Source organism: Lissotriton helveticus, assembly GCF_964261635.1.
Source record: "Lissotriton helveticus chromosome 1_1 unlocalized genomic scaffold, aLisHel1.1 SUPER_1_unloc_2, whole genome shotgun sequence".
Taxonomy (NCBI): Eukaryota; Metazoa; Chordata; class Amphibia; order Caudata; family Salamandridae; genus Lissotriton; species Lissotriton helveticus.
The window spans coordinates 5,222,967-5,242,716 of record NW_027611659.1 but is presented as its reverse complement, the minus strand read 5'-3'; positions in this window follow the sequence as shown (position 1 = coordinate 5,242,716).

The following is a 19,750-nucleotide window of genomic DNA, read 5'->3' as shown; positions in this document are numbered from 1 at the left end:
GCGGCATCCATTTGTCCAAACTAAAGAACGAGATCTTCAGGGAGAATCTTCTGGCCGAGTTAGTTGTGTATAGGGACAGAACTTGACCTTTCAGTGGGTTTTTGGGGGGTCCTGCTAGTCGGGCAACTATGCAGGTCTGTGGCGGTAAGGTCATGATCGGTGAGCAGTAAATTGAAGGTCCTTAGAGGGAGGTGCCATTCTTGAATGGGGTCGCCCAAGGGGCGAGGAACAAGTGCTCTCTCCTCGAACTCCAGGGGCAGTTACAGCTGGTTGGCTGGAAGGGTACGGGGGAGGAGGAGTTACGCTTTCCGGTAGGCTGCTTTGCCACCCCGCAAGTGCACAATGGTGCAAATAAACGGCGCATAACTGCAAGGGCCCCATTATGGAGATAATCTACAGGGCATATGGGGGTGACCTGGGAGACTGTACCCTCACGGGGAATGGACCCTCTGCGTATGCGCACTCCGGTTGGAGGGTGGACATAAGGGCGTACGAGGGTGACCTGGGGAGGAAGTATCCCTCACGATGAATGGGCCCCCTGCGCATGCATACTCCAGTTGGAGTGCAGGCACAATTTTATAAGGATCCAGCACCAGTTATTGACCTTGCCTAGGTTCACAATAGGGATACGCAGAATAATAAAATGTTGTTAATTTGATTATTGATTATGATATCTTAGATTCGGATGGGAATATTTTGTATTAGAGATATGTTAAGGTTCGCCATCTGACATCTGCACCTATCAATGTAATCAATGTAATGTAATGGTTTTCTGCATTTTGTGTAAATATTGTATATTATTTTTTTTTTTAAATGGTAAGTAAATAAATACGGCTGGGGGTTTACGATCCCTTAATCCAAAAATCTTCTCATGTTAGCTTGATATTGACAGGGGAAGAGGGGGTCTAGGTAGTACCTGGCCATACAATCTGCCCCACTCCGGGGCCAGGGGCGGGAAGTTCGGGACCCGCAGCAAGCAACATCATCTCTTTGCTGCCATCCTTAGCCAACGAAGCAGGAAATCCATTCATATTTCAACTTGATTCAGCCCCATGGGTATCTGCATACTGAGCTGATCACAGAACTCAGTCGCATATGAAAGAGGTGACTGGGATGCCAGTCTGTGCAACGGTTCTGCAGCGTAGCACCCTTCTCTTGCTGCAGCTCTGTTTTCCAGAAGATTGCTTACAATTCAATTTGGAGCAATGTCACTGCATCTACCGAAACACTGGTGTCCATAAATGTCAAGTGAGAACCAGGAAGCAGAGGGTCAGCTAGCCCTAGACACTGAAGAGGGGCCAACAGTTTAAAGTGCTGTTTGTGGCAGAAGTTAGTAGACAAAGACTGAAGGGTTCAACCGCTTTACGGATGAACCTGACAGTATACTTTTATTCAGTTGCCTTTACAAAAGACAATATTTATCTCTATAAATGTTCCAGTTAAAGTAGGAAAAAATGCTTCATTGCTACATGTTGTCATATTTTTTACGGCTTGTGTAAAGGTATACCAATTGTATGCCTTTCTGCAATATAGTTTTAGATCTCTTTGGGATTGCGCTGTCCATGGTTCAAGATTTACCACTGCATGATGGCCGTTAAAGGTAAGATTAAAAACCGGGCAATGTCAGTTTGTAGTTTTGAGCATGCTGAGACCAGCCATGTTAGAAAGGAGATGAGTGAGCAACTCTCCATCTGTCAAACCTACAGTAAAAACAAGCATTTGCAATACAATAGGACTCGCATTTACTCGAGATCTATTGCATTGGAAACGGGAGTGCAGGTGGAGATGAAGGCACAAATGGAAGTGCGGTGGTACGGGGGGCGGGAAGCGAAAGTCTGCGGGAGGGGGGCACGAGAAGAAAATAGTGCTTGAAGTAAAGGGGTCCGTAGCCGTGGAAGGATACAAATGAGGACATGGCCTTCATGAGGAGGGACTAACAAGCCTAAAACCAATCGGAAGGCAGCATTTAGGACCTAAGCCAATGAAAAAGATGGGTGGAGAGTTGGCAGAGCTTCCGCAAAGCTTCCACGCTATTCTGAATATTGCATGCCTCGCTGTAAGAGTGAAACAGTGGCTGCATATCCTGCATGCACAGAAGCTATACCCTCATGAGCGGCCGCTATTTGAAAAGAGTGTCTGCGGTCAAGGTTGGGTATCAGATGATCACCTACTCCTGAAATTGTCACAAAAAGGAACTCTCAGCAGTTAATTGATTTTGAAGTTTTTAAAACATTTTGAAGGAAATCCCTGAGGAAAGGATGTACCATCCTGAGAAGCGGTGATGGCAGCTAGAATATCATCATGAATCCTAGACATAGAATGTGTTACTGTGCCATCGTAGGTTAGACTCCTTCATTAGCCAGTGAATTACCAACAGCCTGAGCTCCCACACGTTGATGGCCCAGTGCATGTACAACACGTGTAAGCGGTAGTCAATCTTTAAGACCAGCCACCTTAGCTGAAAGCATTTTATGCTTGATTGTGCTACCTTTAGAATCCTGAAAGTAATTTTGTTTCCAAAAAAGCAAATTGTCATTAAAGGATTGTACACAATAAAAATAATCCCACACTACGAGTGTAGGTGACTCAGGATCAGAATGCTCGAGAGCAGAAGTAAAGTTCTCAACTTGGCCAACTGGGCCGTACAGTCACCAATTGACTGTGTAGGAATCAAACTGGATTGGAAAAGTCCATCAATCGTAGTGCTTACAACAATAGCGCAAGCTGCAGAATAAGTCTGCTCGGAACCATTGCCTGGTTGTGCCAAACCATCAGTGTTAATGATATATTTATACTGATCAAGAGGAAGAAACGAGGAAGGGAGAGGGTGAACATTTTCATATTACAGAAACTCTTGTGGTTGTAATATAGAGTCAAAAATAAAGGAAACATCAACAGATGTTAAAGATGTAGCCCATTGAATCCAACGTGGGTGAAGGGCTTTAGAATTAGAACCACTAGCCTTGGTGATCGATTCTAAGGCAGGCTCAGGTGAAACATCAAAGATGCGTTTACCTTGAGCGAGAGACCGATCGTTGAGGACGGCCACCAGCACAGCTGTTAAAAAAAAATCATTAGAGGGAAAATGCAGCTCAGCAGGAGTATGCGATTTATAAGCATTGAGAATAGTGTCACCTTCATTGAATGTGACATAAGCAAAACCAATTGCACCTAGTACTATTCGAATGACCAAATTTGTGGTATTAAGCATGGTCCGTAAGAACTGTGTAGCAAGTAGATCAGACTGTACATCGAGTAAGACAGAAGTATGTTCTGGAAGCCAGGAGGAAGCAGAAAAAATCAGATGTATCAAGGTAAAAAGTAAAAAAAAAAAGAAACTGCAATGTCTTAAGTGTTGAAGGGGGTTGCATTTGTGCACACTACTCCAAGAAATGGAGAATCAAACCCTTAACCTCATTGGTCAACTCATAACCAAGAAAAAGCATAGCAAGAAACGCAATGTGCAACTTTGCAAAATTTTACTCGTAACCAAGTTCATTGAATAGCATAATAATGCAATACACTCTCGCCAAATGAGGATTCAGTTCATCATTGGTAAGGTATGTGTCCTCAACATAGGAAAAAGATTCAGGATTAATGTCATGTAAAAGGGACACAATAAGTGCCACAAAGACACCAGGGCTGTTCCTATACTCCATGGAAAAATGGGCATATCGCTTCGAGGGTGATAAATGCAGACCAATCATGGCTCCCAGGAGCCAAGTTGTGACTGAAAAATGTTATCAAAGACATTATTAATCAGGGCTGTACTGTGTGTGTTCTGCACTGCAAATGTGTGTGTGCGACTATTCAAATGTCTGTAATCTAAGACAATGTGAAAATAGCTCTCAGGTTTCAAAACTGGAAGAAGAAGAGTATTCATAGCAGAGACACAGGGTTCAATTACACCATGATACTCCAGCTGAGCAAGGATGTATTTAGAGGATGCTCTAGTGACACATTTAATTGTGGATTGAGGCTGCAGGTTGAGGAGTGGAACTTATTGAAACATCATGTAATGGGAAATTCCTATCCCAACCAGCTTGGTTCTGGGATAAGGCAGAAGTCAAAGATAGGGCCCTCTCAGAAGCATAAGCATACTTGGTCTCATCAGGGACGAGATGTGAAAAAGAAGGGAGGACTACATCTTCCCCACAAGGACCAATGATAACAAAGACGGGAGGTCAATCGACCTCTGCCAATAAAATATCAAACAAAGAAGTCAAATTAGCCCTAAAAATAGGATTAATGGTGTGTTTAATATCACCTTCAATCTGAATGTATAAATGATATAGACAATCAGGGGTGCAACAAGAGTGTCCACAGTCTCAAACGTAACAAAGGTGTCAGTTGTTCTTGCCTCTAGAAACTGGCGAGGAGTCTGGCACACTACGGTGACTTCTGCCACTCTGTCGAGGTGAGTCAATGTCCAACTCCCTATTAAAGCAGCAACGTTCTTCTTTTTGAAGGCTGCTCTATATGGAGGAAGTTCCTCCCTCTTGACTGTTGTGCCAAAAGACATTTGTGTGTCATGCTTGGGCTGTACAGACTTGCCTTGTCTGAGATCTTGAAACCTGCCGCTGTCGTACTGTTGATCAGAGGATTCCTGAAAGGAACAAGTAGAATTAGGATCAGGAACCTGAAAACGCTCCGGAGTCTTATTTTTAGTGCGATCATGCAAATCATATCATCGCTCAGAAGCGTCCTGTGGTGGGGACACGCCTCGAGACCAGGACTTCTGTTGTTGTTGCCTAGTTTTATCCCAAGACATATTAGAAAAAAGACAGATGGCTATCCTTTTCAGGAGGAGGTTTGTCCAGAGATTGTGCAGATGGTCTGGACCCAAATTATTATGACCCACATATGTATAAACATCAGAAATAATACCAGCCAACTCACGCACGCAGTCAACAGTGGCCCCTGCTGAAAGCCGGCTGCCATATAATCAAGGATGCTGCCTCACCTTTAACATTAGAAAGAATCATTTCAGAGACTACTGGAAAGTAACTAATAGCTTCATCCACAATTCTAGGGCAGGACCTGCCCCATGTTCATTCTGAACATGTTTGAGAACATTTGGAAGAACACTCATTGAAGGGGGTGCCATAACAAAGTGTGCACACTGTACCAAACACTGTTCCCGATTTGTTGCAGTCAGCCAAAGGAGGGACCAGACCACTAGGGAAACACAAGGTAAGGACCCTATGTTTTCCAAGAGGACCTGTAAGAGGAAAAACAGCATAAAGCTGATCCATTTTTGAGCAATCCAAAATGGAAAATCTTCATGGTTAACGGGAAGTTTGCCCATAGCAGAGTTCATAATAACAGGGCTAATGACAAGCCCTGGAACTTGCACATGAGGCACAGCTCCAAGTGGAGCTGTCAGAATGGCACAGGCAACAAACTGAATCAAGTGTCTATATTAATTACTACGGAGTTCCTGAGGCGGAAAGCCGGCAACTTAGGTTAGCGCTTGTGTGATTACTTGTTTTAAAACTTTTAAACCTCTTTCTTTGCTCATTTTGCACAACTGCTGATTTTCACATTCTTACCTTCTCGCCCCGCATACTTCCCTTCAGACGACTTGGGTACTGTTGAGGGAAGCTGCGGAGCGGACATCTAGTGGGAATTCGAGGGGTGGCGGTCCAGTGGCTGGCCTCTCCTGACCCAATAGAATAAAAGACATGCCTAAGCCCACGCGCGCAGATTGATTACTACGGAGTTCCTGAGGCGGAAAGCCGGGAACTTAGGTTAGCGCTTGTGTGATTACTTGTTTAAAAACTTTTAAACCTCTTTCTTTGCTCATTTTGCACAACTGCTGATTTGCACATTCTTACCTTCTCGCCCGCATACTTCCCTTCAGACGACTTGAGTACTGTTGAGGGAAGCTGCGGAGCGGACATCTTGGGGGAATTCAAGGGGTGGCGGTCTAGTGGCTGGCCTCTCCTGACCCAATAGAATAAAATGGCCACACCTGCTTGGCCGCGTCTGCGCCCGTCTGCGACCACACCGCGACCAGGGCCGGTTACCATGCCCGAAACACCACTGACCGTAGGACCACCTTTAGCCAGATGGATATATCGGCACTTAGACCTTCAAGCTGTTCTCACCCTATTATGGTTCCATCTGACTTAGTGAGGCTCGATCTCTCATGTAAGTGGTATGGCTTTATTTCACATGAACATATTGTGCAGGATAAACAACCTATCCTGCTGTCCCCATTGTTACCCCGTGAGACCAAAACGACGATACTTCTTAAATCTGCACTAATAAATTGCAGATCTTTGGTTAAGCACTCCTTAGACATACTGCAGTCCATTAAAGATAACGACTGGGATCTCCTCTTCCTGACCAAGACCTGGTTAAACGAGGAAACCAATCCCGCTCTCACGCTCACCATCCCCGAAGGCTACAGTATAATTTGTGCTAATCGGAAGAATGGCAAACAGGGGGGTGGAGTTGCAATTATTTTCAAATCCACCTGGATAATGTCCTCACCTCATTACGATCAAGTCGACTGCATCGAGGGTCTTCCGTTCTGTTTCAAGTTATCGGCTTCAATTTCATGTGCCGGCATCTTGATTTATCGCCCCCCAAATTCTAGTCCTAGTCACTTACCCGCCCTGATTGACTATATTACCCAGTCGTGTACTCGGTATGCTAATTTTACGGTCCTCGGGGATTTTAATCTCCATGTTGAAAACTCAGCCTTTGCCATTTGCTCTAATTTTATTTCTACTCTTGCAGCCTGTGACTCAGCCCAACTGGTCTCTCTCGCCACTCATAAAGCGGGCCATACACTTGACTTAATATGTTCTAATCTTCCTGACATCTCAGTTCAAGACCCGCTACCGGTCATATGGTCTGACCATTTTCTTATTCCTTTTGCTATTCAAATGACCCATACTGATAAATCCTCTCAAGCTCCTAAGAAATTTGGGAGGAACTGGAGTAAAATCTCTCAGACTTCTCTTTTAAAGCACCTAAAGGACTCTAGTCCGCTGCTCGCCTCCGATCTGGATTCAAGTATCTCTAACTTTAACAATTGGATGAGTGAGGCTATTGATTCACTGGCCCCGTTAAGACCGATTAAAACCTTTAGGTCTTCCCCCGCAGCCCCATGGTTTACAAAGCTTCTTGTAAAGTACTGGAACGACGCTGGAGGCAGGGGTACACAAAAGAAGGCAAACTTGAGTACCGCACTGCTCTGAAAGAATATCGGAAATTGATGATACTTCAAAAACGAAGCTTCTTAGCGGATAAAATCGATAAAGCCAGTAATGCCCCAAGAGCGATCTTTTTGATTGTTCGTTCTTTCACTGATCCGTTAGCCAACAATAGACATCAGCCAATCTCACAAACTCTATGTACTCAATTATCTGAGTTCTTTGAGGAGAAAATTGCTCATGTTTATGCTTCATTTGCCATCAATGAAGTTCCTGATATTCAGGAGATACTAATGGACCCTAATCCCTTATCACCAGTTTTTACTGAATTTTCAGAAATATCAATGGAAACGTGTCTCCAAGAATTGTCTAAATGCAAATCCGGATCGCCCAGTGACCCATGGCCAGCAAAAAAATATAAAGCCTTGGCAGCCTTGCTTAATCCCCATCTTAATCAGATATGGAATACCTCCTTTACCACTGGTATCTTTCCCAAAGCTTGGAAACATGCTTATTTAGTCCCCATTTTAAAAAAAGCTAATGCTGATCCGGAAACCCCTGCTAATTACAGACCTATTTCTCTCCTCCCAGCCCCTGCTAAGATATTGGAAAAATTAGCTCACCAGCAAATTGCTAGTTTTATTGATAATCATGGCCTACTTCATGATTCCCAACATGGCTTTCGCTCAGGCTACAGTACTGAGTCAGCCTTGATCGAAATGGCGGACTCAGTGCGGTGGACACTCGATCAGGGCTCAAGAGCGGTGTTAGTGCTGCTGGATTTATCAGCGGCATTTGATACCGTCTCTCACCCCATTCTGCTAAGAAGGTTAAGCTCCATTGGAATCCAGGGAACGGTGCTTAACTGGATAGGCTCCTTCCTGACAGACAGGAAACAACACCCCTCCTTATACTTCTTCAGTAAGACCACCTAAATGTGGTGTCCCACAGGGCTCTTCGTTAATCCCCCTTTTGTTTAATGTTTATTTTACCCCTCAAGCTGAAATGATATCACACTCGGGCATTAAAACAACATCATATGCCGACGACATTCAGCTGCTTTTTACCTTTGATGAGCCAACTACTACTACTTTCGACCCCCTTAAAAAGTGTCTCAGGGACATAGCCAAATGGATGGACTTGCATTTCCTTAAACTCAATGTGAGTAAAACGGAGATTCTTTTCTTTAACCAACCATCCCCATTAGATTCTAACATATGGTGGCCGGAAGACCTGAGCCAGGCCCCTACCCCGAAGGATTCTGTTAGAAACCTAGGGGTTCAATGGGACCAATCCCTATCCTTTGGGAACCAAGTCCAAACTGTATCAGCGGCATGTTTCTCTAAAATTAAAATCATAAAAAAGCTTATATATTACCTTCCTAGCTCCCACCGTAAAACCATAGTCCACGCTCTTATAATAACTCATCTGGACTATGCTAATGGTCTTTACCTAGGCCTGCAGCGGGTCTGCGCCACAGACTGCAAACAGTATAAAATGCCGCTGCTCTGCTGATTTGCGGCATTTCTCGTAGACAATCCATCTCCCCCCTACATTTGGAAATTGCATTGGCTCCTGATTTCCAAACGAATAGACTTCAAGGCCATGACTCTGACTTATCGCACTACAAAAGGCAAAGGTCCAGCCCATTTGAGATCTACACTCCGTCCTTACAGTAACTCGAGAGTTCTTCGCTCCAACACTAAATTGTTACTTACGATTCCTAGATTTAAAAAAGCACGATCGGGTGGCAACACCTTTGAGGTTCGCGCGACCCAATGCTGGAACAAACTTCCGCTTCATCTTAGGATGAGCAATTCCGAACTAGAATTTCGTAGATCATTAAAAACGCACTTTTTCTGCTTATAACCCTCTGCCCGCCTGGGATCATCTGTTTTGATCATTCAGCGCCGGGACACCCCGTTGGGGTAGCTGCGCGCTTTAGAAAATACACTAATAATATATTGACGGACCACTTGAGGGTACAACAAAAGTATATCGGCCACAGTAGCAGTGGGATAATGTGCATACGGAGTAAAACCGGCCATGACAGGACAGGTGGCCCCTTCAATTCTAAAGGGGCCCATTTGAACAGAAGCAAAATGATGGGGAAGCTTGCCAATATACCAAATGTGGTTTTCCCAGGCCATAATCGGAAGCTCAATGACCACATAAGGGCAAAAAGCTACAGGAACATTGGCAACAGTATAGGAATGAAAAGTATTACTCATTTCGGTATTCACAGAAGTCAGGAGTCCTAACTTTAGGACTCCTAAATGCCTTCTGTGAATGCCGAAAGTCTTAAAGTTAGGATTTTTCTCAGTTTAGGACTAGTAAAGTTAGGACTCCTAACTTTAGGACTCCTAAACTGAGAAAAATCCTAACTTTAAGACTTTCGGTATTCACAGAAGGCATTTAGGAGTCCTAAAGTTAGGACTCCTGACTTCTGTGAATACCGAAATGAGTAACTGCCTTCTGTAAATACCAAAATTAGTAAGTCCCTTCTGTGAATACCAAAATGGTTATAAGTTTAGCATTTTGTCTTAAGTTAGTTCTGTGAATCGGGCCCATAGTGTGCACCCAAACTGACCCATACCATCTATTCATAGAAATTCTTTCACAAAGACTGTGAAGGGAGTGGAGGCGGCACTTGTCATGAGCCACATTCTTTGGATGTGAAATCACTGTTGCATTCTAGGCTTGTTTGCTTCTAGCACAAGGGGATTTCACTAAACACACCACGTCATTAGCCTGTAGGACTTGTCTTACACAATAGACATAGATTTACACCATTTCCCATTACCAGTGTGCTGATTACATCCTGCCTGGGAAATTACGTAGGTGTTGACCAAGCACTGCTAATTGTTTGACCTTTTCTGAGAGTCATATGCAGGAAGCGACTAGTAGGCAGTGTCTGTAGAGGGAACTGTAGTTCATGACTGGTGTTTGCCTTTGACTTTCTGGATAACTAATTTGCCCCCTTTGCACACTTGGCTTTCTAAGGGTAGAGCAGGGAGTCCTGAGTACTTCCCTTTTGGATAACCAAATCCCTCTGATCCACACTTTACTCCCTAAGGGTAGAGTGAGCAGTCTGAGTTTGACCCTTTTGATTAACCAAGTTACTCTCATTACACAGACTTTACCCTCTAAGGACAGAGAGAGTTCTGATTACATACATTTGGGATAACTAAGTTGCTTTTGTTCCACTGTTGATTCTCTAAGGGTGTAGTGGGAGTTCTGATTCCATCCAATTTGAATGACCGATTTTCTCTCTTTGGACAGAGAGGATGGACAGTCCAGGCTCAGTACAGTATCTGGGAATACACAAAAAGTTTGGTATGGAAAGGGTTTGGCACTCAGACGGTTTTGAGACAATTTATTCAATAAAATATCCAGATATGAGTTGCTCCTGATAAATCTGTATGTATTTTGGCATTCTCAGTCTGAGATAAACCCCCAAACTCTGTTCTAGGACTTGCCCTCTCTGCAGGGTCATCCCCAAACAAACATGTTGCCTTCATCCTCGTGATTGCTGAGCCCACTTATTTTTGCATATAGTTCTCTGCATGTTACCATTGCTAACCAGCACTAAAGTACCTGTACTCTGTCCTTTAAATATGGTGAAATTTGCTAACACCCCATTGGCATCTTTAATTTACTTGTAAGACCCCAGTATAATGGTACTACATGTGTCCAGGGCTTATAAATTAAATACTACCCGTAGGCTTGTATCACTGATTTTGTCACCCACTTCTGCCATTCAACCCTGTGTGTGCAGTCTTAAACTGTCATTTTGACCTCGCAAAAAAAACCTTTTGGCAGGCTTACTTCTTCCTTTTTAATACATATAAACCACCCCTACAGTTGGCTCTAAGTAGCCCGCCCCTACGATATGGTGTATTGTATTTAAAAAGTAGGAAATGTACTTTTAAGTTTTGTATGGTCTGGTAGTTTGTATGGACTGCAATGCCTATGTCTCCCATAGGATAACCTTGCCAATATACCAAATGTGGTTTTCCCAGGCCATAATCGGAAGCTCAATGACCACATAAGGGCAAAAAGCTACAGGAACATTGGCAACAGTATAGGAATGAAAAGTATTACTCATTTCGGTATTCACAGAAGTCAGGAGTCCTAACTTTAGGACTCCTAAATGCCTTCTGTGAATGCCGAAAGTCTTAAAGTTAGGATTTTTCTCAGTTTAGGACTAGTAAAGTTAGGACTCCTAACTTTAGGACTCCTAAACTGAGAAAAATCCTAACTTTAAGACTTTCGGTATTCACAGAAGGCATTTAGGAGTCCTAAAGTTAGGACTCCTGACTTCTGTGAATACCGAAATGAGTAACTGCCTTCTGTAAATACCAAAATTAGTAAGTCCCTTCTGTGAATACCAAAATGGTTATAAGTTTAGCATTTTGTCTTAAGTTAGTTCTGTGAATCGGGCCCATAGTGTGCACCCAAACTGACCCATACCATCTATTCATAGAAATTCTTTCACAAAGACTGTGAAGGGAGTGGAGGCGGCACTTGTCATGAGCCACATTCTTTGGATGTGAAATCACTGTTGCATTCTAGGCTTGTTTGCTTCTAGCACAAGGGGATTTCACTAAACACACCACGTCATTAGCCTGTAGGACTTGTCTTACACAATAGACATAGATTTACACCATTTCCCATTACCAGTGTGCTGATTACATCCTGCCTGGGAAATTACGTAGGTGTTGACCAAGCACTGCTAATTGTTTGACCTTTTCTGAGAGTCATATGCAGGAAGCGACTAGTAGGCAGTGTCTGTAGAGGGAACTGTAGTTCATGACTGGTGTTTGCCTTTGACTTTCTGGATAACTAATTTGCCCCCTTTGCACACTTGGCTTTCTAAGGGTAGAGCAGGGAGTCCTGAGTACTTCCCTTTTGGATAACCAAATCCCTCTGATCCACACTTTACTCCCTAAGGGTAGAGTGAGCAGTCTGAGTTTGACCCTTTTGATTAACCAAGTTACTCTCATTACACAGACTTTACCCTCTAAGGACAGAGAGAGTTCTGATTACATACATTTGGGATAACTAAGTTGCTTTTGTTCCACTGTTGATTCTCTAAGGGTGTAGTGGGAGTTCTGATTCCATCCAATTTGAATGACCGATTTTCTCTCTTTGGACAGAGAGGATGGACAGTCCAGGCTCAGTACAGTATCTGGGAATACACAAAAAGTTTGGTATGGAAAGGGTTTGGCACTCAGACGGTTTTGAGACAATTTATTCAATAAAATATCCAGATATGAGTTGCTCCTGATAAATCTGTATGTATTTTGGCATTCTCAGTCTGAGATAAACCCCCAAACTCTGTTCTAGGACTTGCCCTCTCTGCAGGGTCATCCCCAAACAAACATGTTGCCTTCATCCTCGTGATTGCTGAGCCCACTTATTTTTGCATATAGTTCTCTGCATGTTACCATTGCTAACCAGCACTAAAGTACCTGTACTCTGTCCTTTAAATATGGTGAAATTTGCTAACACCCCATTGGCATCTTTAATTTACTTGTAAGACCCCAGTATAATGGTACTACATGTGTCCAGGGCTTATAAATTAAATACTACCCGTAGGCTTGTATCACTGATTTTGTCACCCACTTCTGCCATTCAACCCTGTGTGTGCAGTCTTAAACTGTCATTTTGACCTCGCAAAAAAAACCTTTTGGCAGGCTTACTTCTTCCTTTTTAATACATATAAACCACCCCTACAGTTGGCTCTAAGTAGCCCGCCCCTACGATATGGTGTATTGTATTTAAAAAGTAGGAAATGTACTTTTAAGTTTTGTATGGTCTGGTAGTTTGTATGGACTGCAATGCCTATGTCTCCCATAGGATAACCTTGGTTTACCTTATTGTATTTAATAAGTGATGACTTTTGACTGGTTGCAGATGTGAAAATTATGTTTGCTTTGTGCGTGGTTGTGATATAAAGCCCTGTTTAAAAGCAAAGTTGGATTTCTGGAATTCTGAAAACTGCATTCTCTTTTCCTACCTAAGGTTAGTTGGAAAATGTCATTCTGCTCACAGAATTGACAGAATGTTGTCACTCCGCAGTACTCTTGTAATGCAGCGTTCTGGCCAAATTCTGCCAATTGCTGCACAGTAGATCTTTGCACCCATTTGAGCAATGCAATCAAAATCTGTATAGTCGGACACTGCACAGGGGAGCTGGTGATTGTTATGTAGATTTAGTGTCCCCTAGCGGGATTCCCTGTAGCTAGAAGGCCTTCTGACACCATTTTCTAACACAGGCATTAAGGAGCAGTTATGCCCAAAGAGCTGTTCTCAAGTGTCTGCAAAATGAATTCAAAATTGGATTTTCAATTATCTATTTTACCCGATCTGATGGTTCAGTAAAAACACGTTTTGTTTTATTTGACTTTTTTTGGGCAAGAAAGAAATGCCATATAAACTTCAACTTCCTCTTTCTGCCCAAAGGCTTCTCCAAATGCTTTGTCCATCCCTTAGTCACTTTCCATTGGAACTATGCATGAAAATGATGTGCCATCCCTACTGCATATACCAAAGGATTTTTAAGGATATCAGCCCGGGACCGAATAGCTATAGTGTATCACTTGCTCTCCTATTCACTCACAGAGAAAAAAGTGATTAGACACCCAAGAACACAACACATGTGGAGAGGGATTTTACACAGGAGAAATTGCGACTATACCTGAGATGTAGTACATTCATCTATGCATGCTAAGATACGGAGTCCGCTGCAAACATGTAGATATCATCTGAAATATCCCTTTCTTCTGTAGAAGGGGGGGTTAGTTTGCCCTCTCCAATAGCAATATCATGACAGCTCCTTTTATCATTTATGGATTACTCTCTGTGCTATCACCGAGAGTGACGTCCCTTCAGTGCCCTCTTGAAAATATCTTCATGAAATTATATTAAATACGAAGTTCCATTGATTTGATTCAAGATTTATTTGATGCTGTTTTCATTTTTAACAGTTCTTTAGTCCACACATTATTACGTCATAATGTTATTTTTTCATATTATGTATTTCCGCCCAATGCATTTCGGGCGTTAGCCCTTCGTCAGGGGGCTTGATCCTGTGAACAAATCCAGTATAACACATTTTTACATAATTAAGCTTTCTTCCCACCGGGTCACATGACTCTTGCTCACCCATTAACATTACCGGCTCTAACCACTGTGAGTCTTGGACCGTCGTTGACTGAAGCACCTCCCGTGAACTAATCTCCACGCCGACCACTCGGTAAGATTGTATAACTTTGTCCACCGGCATTCTGTAAGTCGCGCGTCGCGTGCAAACTCTACCAGAAACTTATTACGATTCTGGTTTCTTTTATTCCTTTTCAAGGTCATGTATACCCGTCAACCTCGTTGAACTGTAAACTACCACGCCATTTAAGGTTGGTTTACACAGACAACTTTCATGTATATTACCTTTTTCTCTAATTTAACACGTTTGTCACACGGTTTATTTTTCTTGATCGAATCTTCATACAGTGTCATTTCCGTTTCACCGTGCATGAGAAACGTTTTGTACACAACCTTGGGTTGCCGTGGTTCTCACTCATCTACTTTTTTCATGCGTGCACCGTTATCGTCTGAAGCACTATTTACTTTGATTCTCCACTGCAAACACAGCTTCACTTACTAACTGTTTGCCTGCTGACTCCCACCACGTCGTTTTCTTACATAAAACACCTAACATGAGCACAAGTACAATGAGATTTTGTGTAGTCATACACATATATTAAAAATGTGTTATACTGGATTTGTTCACAGGATCAAGACCCCTGACGAAGGGCTAACGCCCGAAATGCATTGGGCGGAAATACATAATATGAATAAATAACATTATGACGTAATAATGTGTGAACTGTTAAAAATGAAAACAGCATCAAATAAATCTTGAATCAAATCAATTGATTTTCGTATTTAATATAATTTCATGAAGATATTTTCAAGAGTGCACTGAAGGGACGTCACTCTCGGTGATAGTGACGCTAGACGCATTCTTCACCCCGGGCCCAGGGGGTACACTTCAGTTGCACCACCCACATCGTGAACTTTTTAAAACTCCTTTCACACCAGTGTGCGATTCCCACACACCTTGTATCGGATTTATTACTCTCTGTGCTGACAATATTTGTGTTAGGAATCTTCTAACTTATTGTGGGACGTATAGTGTATACTAGAGAACAATAGCTAAAAAGAATATTTCAACTTTTGTCCTGTCTGTCTGATCTTATTGCGGACAAGTACGAGTGAGAGAGCAAAAGGGCATTTTCTGTCACCACGATTCCTGAGATAGTCAGGAGTATTCTGTGGTGTCTGCAACAGTAGGTTAGTTGCTTATCATCCTTCGTCTGGCGGAGGCTTTGTAAGGAAATGTCTATTGTTGCACGATCACCCCAAAGGTTTGTACAGATTCAGCTTGTTTTTTTACTGAATTGCTAGCTAAACCTCAGTGTCAGGGATCAGACCCTTAATAGTGTGATGTGTGATTGGCTTAAACCCAATAAACCTACATCAACTTCCTTGTATGTCCATAATATATGGCAGCTGGAGTACACCGGGCATTTAAGTAAAGTAGGACAGGGTAATAAACCCAGCTTCACTCACAGAGTTTGTGGCATTCAGGCACTCCGAGCACTGCTGAGGAGTTAAGAGTTCCTGGAATCAGACTTGTCAGGGAACAAGCAGATTTGTTTTCCAATCATGGCTTGCCAAAGCCATGATAATCTCAGGCCACTAGTGAGCTAGTGCGACAAATCAATCAATCAATCAAGTTTCTTGTAAAGCACGACTACTCACCAGTTAGGGTCTCAAGGCACTGGGTGGGGGAGTGACACTGTGTTTCAGTCTAAGAGACAGGTCTTGAGGTCCTTTCTGAATTCAGACAATGATTGTCTGAGATGTAGAGGCAGAGAGTAACAGGTCTTCGCAGTGAGGAGGGAAAATAAACCTTCTCCAGCCGTGGTCTTGTGGATCTGTGGGATTGTGGCCAGGGGCAGTTGGGCGGAGCAGATATGTCTTGATGATGTGTGGAAGGAGTAGCGGTGGTTGAGGTATGCATGTTTGGCATTGTGGAGGGCTTTGCAGGCCTGTTTGCAGTTGTTCACCACATTTCACAGAGGTCCTGTAGAAGTGCCAACCGATTCCTTTGGAACAACCAGGCACAACACATGTCTACCCCACTTTAGAAACTGCCCGCTAGGAACATCATATTCCCATAGGGCGTCCACTCTATTTTCAAATCAGGCAGGAGCTTCCTTAACCATTAAAGCGATTGAGTATAGGACTGATCCTGACCTATTTTAAATCACCACTCACGTGCACACAAACTCCCACTGCCGCTACACCCGCACTCACCCAACGGCTTCTTAAAAAGATCTCCGACAAAGAGCCCTGGAAATGGTGAGCTCGTCAAGCCATGTAGCACCGGCCCAACGAGGAGCAAGGCCCGATGATGAAGCATGACACCTTTCGGGGTGTGTGAGGACAACATGACAAAAGTTTTGTCTTTTCCCCTTCCCCTCTCTCCCCCTCATTAGGAACTGCACTCCCCTTGCTTAACACATTCTCTTCGGAGCCACGTGTGCAGGACCTGTTTAAAGATTGGCTCCCGGTCCCACCCCTATCTCTCTCAATCATTTAGCACGGGGGCTCAGCCGAGGGACCATTTTATTACCAACTCTCAGTGCTACGATTCTGCAGCACACTCTTCATACTCATATCGACTGCCCCCCAACCCTAACTCTCTTTCTTGTCCCTCCCCAACCCCTACAATGGAGCTCAGCCATGCACTCGCCTTCGACGAGGATGCAGTGTCAGAAATACTACGGGCCCCATCGCTACTTGACCAGGACTGTGGTAGTTCCAGCGGTAGTATCAATAGCGACTGGACCACCATTACCAACATGAAGCTCCAGCTCATGAAAATCATTATGCATGGTGCCATACTGACTGAATACTTGAGGGCTAACATAGCCCCCAATGGCCTGATAGCCGATAATTCGCCCAGGATCTTCCTTGAAGATAAACAATTCAAGGAGGAATGGCCAACGGTCTCCTGGAAATATACCCGTGACCTTCTGGTTTTAATTATTAGGACAGCCAAATGTCTAGAAGAAGAACTGATCACGAAGATCACTATAGCAGAAGGAGCACTTAAAGCAACCATTGCCAATGCTGCATTCAAAGCCAGACTTGCAGAGATCACAAAGGAGATCAATGACAATAAGGATTATTTGATGCAAAAGAAAGTCAACAAACTACAAAAGGTCATTGTTCAGTTAAGCAAAGAGAAGGTGCATCCCTGTCTCAAGGATGACTATACACCTTCCAGAGATGACTACTCATCATCACGTATTCGTCAGGCAGCAACTCCAGCACTGATTCACATGGCAACAACCAGCAACGATGCAACCCAACATTCGGCTATGGACCACCAGCCTACCAACCAGGGCCAGCGTATCAAGGACCCCCACCCTTCCAGGGCCAACAGATGTGTCAGTACCCACAATACCCACACAGCCCCCAACCACTCTTTGCCCCCTTCCAACCCCAACCTTTTTAGGTCTCGCCTAGACGAAAGCAAAAGCGAAAGCTTTTGCGGTCTAGGGAGACAACTTATGTTGCCGCTTTGTGGGGAATGAAGGGGAATGTGGACAGCAGACTGTTACGAATTTCTTCTGCTGGAGATTTGACCTCGTGAGCGCGCCTTGACTGCATCTAATGCGTGTGTGTTTTTTTTTTTAACGTGGGCCGGGCGCTTGCTTTAGTCAGTTTCACTTTGAAGTGCAGGCGTGAATGGGTCTGGTAGTTGTTCATGTGGAGTGCCTTTTGACCTCGTGAGCGCGCCTTGACTGCATCTAATGCGTGTGTGTTTTTTTTTTAACGTGGGCCGGGCGCTTGCACGACATTCAAAGCCGAAAACACCAGCAAGGGGAATATTACATGAAAACTGCCAGCATGCTGATCGGCAAGCATTAACCTCCGCCTGCAGGATATGTTCGCACTGTAGAGTTATGTCTCCCTTGCGGTTGAAACGGCGGCGGAAGAAATGCAAATTTTACAGTTGGAAACGGAACAACAAGTCTTGGCGTCAACATACATAAGTTCCCGCGCGCACGTCTCAAATGTAACTGCCCATCATGTCAAGCGGTTTAATATATTAGGGTCCAATTCGCGCAATTTACCATTGCAATTAACAAGAAGCACTTTGTCTACAAGTTGGAAACAGACATATTTCCTTTATTTTTTCTCTTCTCTTTCTCATGTCTCCAGTTCTCTTCTTCCGTCTTCCGTTTCGGCTTTTCTCCCTTCACCTAACTAGCATAATCCATTCCTTGATCATTCCTCACATTCTCAAATGTTTCCTCTTTCCATACGCGCTTGTTTTCGATGCTACTAAGTGTTTTCTTGTCCGTATAAACGCTATTCCTCCCATAAGAAAGCGGAATGTGGCGTAACGAAGACAAATGCCAATTTTACAGTGGGAAACGCAGGAACAAGTTTCGGCGGCAACATACATATGTTCTCGTGCGCATATATTTCATGTAACTAGCCATCATATGAAGTGGTGCAATAGATTAAGGGTTAGTTCGCGCTATTTAAAAATGCACTTAAGAAGAAGCACTTTAGCTGCACGTGGATCATAGCATATAAACATTGTTACACGCCGCAATTTATTAGGATACACACGCAAAGCATAGTGCCCTATTAGCGGCTAATACAGCCAGTTTCTAACATATACACACTAAATAAACCCCGCGCACGTGGCACCTCCATTCCAGGTGTCCTGCCACAGGCACATTCTACAGGGGGGAAGGGGGGAGGGGAGGCAGTTCCAACATTTACAGAGTAAATAAACAACATGCACGCGGTACCCTCATTCAAAGTCTCTGGCTACACGCACATTCTGGAGGTGGGAGAGGTGAGGGGGGTAGCCGCAACCCGCCAAGTACAAATTGTTTCTGTTTTTCAGCCTTTAACAAATTACATATATTTTATTGTGTGCGCATTTTAATATAGCACACTCTCCACAAAAGCGTACAAAAAGCAACAAGCCGTTTACAACATTTCATTATTTGTATAGCGCAATTAAAGGAGTTATTCTTTTGTAGGCTTTCAAAGTTTCGCTCAGAGCGGGAATTTAACTTAAACGCACCATTCAAAGTCTTTCCTTCCTTGGTTATTTAGCGCGGCATCTTATATAGCGCAAACATTGTTTACAAGTGCGAAACATGTGACAAAGCCGAAAACAACAGTAAGGGGAACATTAAATACAAATTGCCAGCATAAGTAAGAAAGCACAGCTTATCCATTCGCCTGTACCTTTCACAATGTTTCAGTTACAAAAACACAATGATAATAACAATCTGCTGCATTACTAACAGCGTGTGCTAGACATTTATTTGGCTGGAAGCCCTTCTCTCCACAGCTCAGCTCAAAGGTGCCCTAGTGAGCGAAAGGAAAGGGCCCAGCCTCACCCTGCAGTATTTGTTACAGCTGCAAAGTCACGTTTCCCATGCGGTGAAAGCAGCGGCAGCGCTCACATTTCAGTA